The sequence below is a fragment of the Sprattus sprattus genome (assembly GCF_963457725.1).
Source record: "Sprattus sprattus genome assembly, chromosome: 10".
Taxonomy (NCBI): Eukaryota; Metazoa; Chordata; class Actinopteri; order Clupeiformes; family Clupeidae; genus Sprattus; species Sprattus sprattus.
In genome coordinates this window covers 29,990,012-29,996,011 of record NC_137908.1, presented here as the reverse complement: position 1 = coordinate 29,996,011, position 6,000 = coordinate 29,990,012, and positions in this window count along the sequence as shown.

The window sequence follows — 6,000 nt, the reverse complement described above, 5'->3', positions numbered from 1 at the left end:
GTTGTGTGCTCAAATTTCCTGGGATCAAAGAAGACGTTAGTATTCATGTGCAAACTAAAAATCACGTCTCAGGATTGCTGCGCATGCAAGTTATTTCGGGTGTCTCAACTGTAACTAATACCACTGTCATATAATTATGAGTTCAGTAAAAGACGGAGCAAACACAGTTTTCTACCGTTGTTGAAACACATCCACGCGTAGACTCGTTTTCTTCCATCTGAGAGTGGTTATTCAAAGAAAATATTAAGAACTATATGCTGATAGAAAGAAGGGAACTTTAAGCCACTACGCTGCCTGTGCACGATGCGGATCCACGTTGATGTTGTTAGTAAACAAACCAGGTGGGAGCACATCTCCGTGGTCTTTGCGCATGCCCGAGGCAATGTAAACGGTTCACATTTTGCACATGTAAACACGTAACGACAAGAGCCGTTTCCCTTGAAAATGTTCACACCTACACGCGAATACGATACGATAAACTGATCTGATCACAGTGGCACATGTATTAGGGCCTAGTGCCTTTGGGGGTTTTCTAAATCAGCCTCCCTGTTAGGTGAAAATTCATCCTAGCTACCTCAGGACTCCGGAGCTGTACATGTATTAGTCAAACATCAAACAACAATTGCAATTGGGCTCACTCCCAGCACCAAGCTGAAAGTGATGCAATATTTAACACATTGCATTGTTTATATAGACAGAAGTTAAGCGTTCAGCAGGGATAACCAGGTGGTGGATTTTTTTGAAGGTTGGAAGAAGCACAGTTCAACCCTTCTTATCACCTCTGGTCTAAACATGCTCTTGTACATATGCAGACTAAGTGGCACCTAATAATCTAAGTTACACACACACCCACAGAAAAGCCATGTTCCTGCTTTCATAAGCACATTATTCATACAAGGAAAATATTAATGTAAGGCACTTTATTCATATATTCCTAAGTTATTAACAGTGCTTGGAAATTATCTCCATCTCTCCCCCTGACTTATTTTCATTTTCCTGCAACTTTGAGAAATGTTAATAACTTACTTGGGGAAAATAAGTCAAGATTCCCTACTCCCTGGGGTAATGATAAGCCCATCCAAACAACACCCAAATCAAAAACAGGTCTTGGCCTTTTAGAGCAGTCTCTTGCGATGCAGAGTTTGTTGTTTTCAAGTATTCCTTTCAGTTGTTGAGTTACAAAAAAAATGTTTTGATGCCAACTTGGTTGTTTGATTACACTACCTGTCATATTTATTCACTTCCCAGCCTGTGCACATAGAGTTCAGGTTGCTAATTATGGTCTATCTGAAGAAGAACTATGTGGCAAAGGATAAACATAAAACGGTCTATCTGAAGAGGAACTATGTGGCCTAGTATAAACATAAAACCATTATAACTACAGGGGAGGAAGAGACAGAGACAGAGAGGAAGGGGGGGGGGACTGTCTTAACGTACTTAAATCATGTTGGGGATTGTTAAAGTTGGGCACTAGCATTTCCAGAGGGCTTGTCAAAGGTTTAAATGATGAGAGTTTCTATCATATCTGCTCACTTTTAGCCAGTCTGTACACGCTGATCCTGGTCTTCAGCCCAAGCAGGAAACAAAACACATTACTACAACGCTTCCTGAATGAAAAAGACTTTCTGTGCTGATTAATTAATCAATGATTACTTTTCGCAATGTGTATGTTTTAAAAGCAAATACCACACTTGAGGCAAATGTATATGAGCCAGGCATTATGCTTCTCACTGTACAGAATCACCACATGTACAGTATACACAGTGTTCGAATTACGGGGGGTACCGGGGGGGTCTGACGGTCCCGATTGAGACTTGATACCCCCCAAATGGCATTAAAATGAAACTTTGGGGGGTACCGAAAATAATGTATTTATTCTTCAAATTGCGTGTTTAAAAGTGTCTTCTTATTTCTTAAATGCGTTCGATGTCGAGAATAAAGTCGAAATGTTGAGAATAAACTCAACTCCTCTGGTCCATCATCACGTTAGCAACTGGCCGCCCTACCAACGTGTCTTTGGCGTACAGTTTCTGAAGTGGTGCAACCTGTATGTCTATGGGTGAAACTACCTGATAGCTGTATCATATCTATAACGTAAAGCCTAATCTTTCATGCTTAACGTTACCAACCTAGCAGAATTCAACTCATAAACCTAGTCAGAAACTATTTTTGGATAGCTAGCTAACTACACTTGTCTTAGATGCTATTAAAGACAGTGCTCTGTTTCTACATTGATTTCTTAACTTGCGCTTACAGTTCTGCATGTTGATTCTTGTTGATTATTGTTACACTAGGCTCTATTGCTTGTAGCATTTCCTTTGTACGTCGCTTTGGACAAAAGCGTCTGCTAAATGACTTAATGTAAATGTAAAAATGTGTAAATGTATTAGATGTAATAGATTATGTAAACCTCATGTGACTCTTTTATGACAGTTTTTAAGGACCATAATCTGCGAGAACATCAGTTCACTTCCCTGGACCTAGCAGATAGATAGCCTATTTAAAAACATTTCGACTTTATTCTCGATATGTCGACTTTATTCTCGACAGACATGTTGACTTTATTCTCGACAGACATGTTGACTTTATTCTTGACATGTTGACTTTATTCTCGACATGTCGACTTTATTCTCGACATGTTGACTTTATTCTCGATATGTCGACTTTATTCTCGAATTGTCAAATATTTTTTCCCCCCTTATACCTGCACTACACCACAATAGGGATAGCACTACCGTATATTTATAACCTAGTTTCCTATGTACAGAGCCGCTTTTTTTTAAAAAAAATGACGTCATTACCATCCGTTTCAAAATGCTGACCCCCCCCGAAGCTGGAGTGATAATTCTAACACTGAGTATACATGTATAGGACTGGTTTTCCAGTCCCTGTAGCGTTATTGTGCCTTTGCCATTATCTCTGTCTGTCTGCCTTTTTATCACAGGCAGCAGCTGCTCTCCGAGCTCTAAGAGTGGTTTTGTGCTGGTGATATATGTCATCAACACTCCAGCATTGGGTAAACATTAGGGCTGCAGACAGTAAGTCATTGCTCTTTCGTACCCTCCAAATTTGCCACGTGTCTTCATCACTGCACGCGTATGAAAGCTCTTCCTGTGGATCATTGACTGAAAGGTAACGGATGACACAGAATGTCCTCAAACTAAAAAATGTCACCGGACAGAAACAGGACTTCTGAGTCTGCTGGGGTAAAGAAGAAGCTTTTTTATTAACAATGTAGCACGTGCTGTTGACACTGGTGTGTTTTCAGAACTGAAAACCAACAATTGGGGAGTCCATCATATTTAGATTCTAGTACTGAGAATCAGCACACCAGAAAATGTCAATCAAACAAGTCTAGATGTAGTCTGATGTAGTCTCTGTGTCAGACATCAGACAAAATGTTTGTTTAGAATAAAACCACCAAGATAAGCGAAAACAAATGTCTCACTTAACCGTCCAAGTAAACACCCCCCCCCAAGCACACACAGACACACGCGCTCAAACACAAACGCACACATACACATTGACATGCCCGCCCTCACGTCATAATGCAAACCATCTTGTGCAGCTCCCCCGCTCCCCAGTTACAGCCCAGGGAATGGGGCAAAGTTCGCCTGCAGCAGGAGCCAAAGCTGACTCAGGGTCCTCTGGACTGCAGCAAGTCTCTCCCAAGCCCCCTGCGCCCCTCAATCTCTTCGTTGTTGTGGAGAAATGACAAGGGTTTCTTCGTGCGTTGTGCTCCTTCGATAGTGAACAGTGGGCAAAATGGGTGTACATGCCAGACTGTTCTGCAGCTGGGAGCCGATGAGGCAGGTCTTGCTCAGCGGCTGTGAAATGGGATATGGACCACAAATAGTTCTGGAAACAAGCAGATTGAGGTCTCCCCTGAGTCAAGCGCTATGTTTTGCTTCTGGAGGAAGAGAGGGGGTGAGGTAGAGTGATTGAATTGGAGTCAGATGGGTCTGCCACATGCAGTACAGTTTGTGGAAACATCTTAATTGTCAACTGAAGTGTGTCATTTGCTCTGATTTCAGTTGACCACAGAGAACATAATTGAAAATGGCAACTAAAGAGTATAAGGAATGAAGGGTGTGCCATCTGTTATTTACTCTAATCAGGGGTATGTTCAGAGCATGCTCCTAATTCTATTTTAAGAGGGTTTTTTTTACAATAAAAGGCAGCTGACATGTAACAGGCCTCTTCGAGTAGGTCAGCTATGTTCTCAAGAATGTTTACTTTTGCTGTCTAAAATACTCCAGGGTATTAAGCAAGATGTGCAGTCTTTTTCTCATACATAACCGCAACATGATGCATGAGGCATTAGAGGATTTGTGCTCTGCACCAGAGGTGCATTTATGCAATGATCTTGACATTGCCCCCAGTGTTGGGCGACTTATTTTATTTTTTGTTTTGTTTCTGAGCAAATCTTGCTCATGTGATGGCTGGATCATAAGTAAACCACACCGTGCTTTCACTTTAACCACCTCCCACACACACACTCTCTCTGACCTAGTGTGTAACCACCTCAGTTTAAGGGAAACATCTGAGTGTGTGGCATTGACCAACACTGTGCCACTGAAGTGGAGAAGGTGACTGTCAGTTATATTCTCAGACAGATAGATTCATAAGCCTGAAGGACAATAGCTGCATCATGGTTTTTCTTCAGTGAAATCAACCTGATTGCCTTATTTCCTATTTAATGTTACATCCTGTTTGAAGATTGACGGTAGATTCCCTTAGTGAAACATTATTGTATGAAACGTCCAGAATTTCTTTTCCTTATTCTAATCAATATTGTTCATTTCATGAGTTCAGAGATGATCATATTTGAATGGGAAAGAGATGTGACTATTCTGTTCAATCACAGAGACAGTGTGGCTCCTTTATTGCTTCAATTAACGTCAGACTAATTCAGTTTGAGTAAAACTCCACATTCAAAACAGGCTCCAGGGCACACTGAACAGCCCATTGCTCTGAGATAGAGAGGATCGCTATCTCGGTGGCTTTACACAAACCAGACACAGGAAGGAAGCCAGGCTGGCAGATAAGGTCCATTAGAGTTTTCTATTTTTCCCCACTCTTTTGATTCGATGTACAAGCAAATGTTCCCAGAGAAAGACTCAGACTGGCCTGGCCTGGACTGGGTTGTGCTGGGTACAGTATCTAGAAACCTTAATGGGCCCCTTAAGGTTCTCCTGCACAAGAAATATGATGTCGTTCCTTATAGGCTTGTTTCAAAGTGAAGCTTAAAGTCAGCTACACTCTGCAATGTGCTGAAGTAGCACAGAGGAAATGTGCATGTGGGTTTCCTTTGGTGTCTGCACTTTCTGAATCTTCAATGGAAAGCAGTGAAGATCACAGCAGACCCCTCACATCCTGCCAACTGCCTCTTTAACCGTCTTCCCTCTGGACGGCGATATAGGGCCATCATGACAAAAACCTCACGTCACCTCAATAGTTTTTTCCCCCAAGCAATAGCCCTCATAAACAGCTCTTGCACATGAGCTTTATGGCACCTCACAGCACTTTATTTATTTAACTTTATTTAACATTTCTATTGTTGCACTAACTCCATTCCTATTTATGATCAGACTGGTACTTTCTTGTATTGTTGTTCTGTTTTGTCCCTTTGTTCTGTTCTATTTGTAATGCTCCAGCCTGCATGGAGAAAACCAATTCAAATTCCTAGTACCTGTGTACATGGCGAAATAAAAAAATTGAATTGAGTCTACGGAGAACGTTTTTGGTTGGCTGAAGAGAGAGTGAAAATGTTTTTCAGGCCCCCCAAATATTTTGGCATTATTGGCTTAAAAAAAGAAAAAAAAGAAAACGTTGGTACAAACTGTCTCCAATGAGCGTGAATAAGCGAATTCGAAATACAAGAAATAACTAACGACATTTCTACGGAAGCGTATTGCTGCCACACTAAAAAAAAAAAAAAGGTCTCAGTATCAAGTAATTACGTGAAAGTTTCTTGTTTTAACAATATCTTTTTCACGT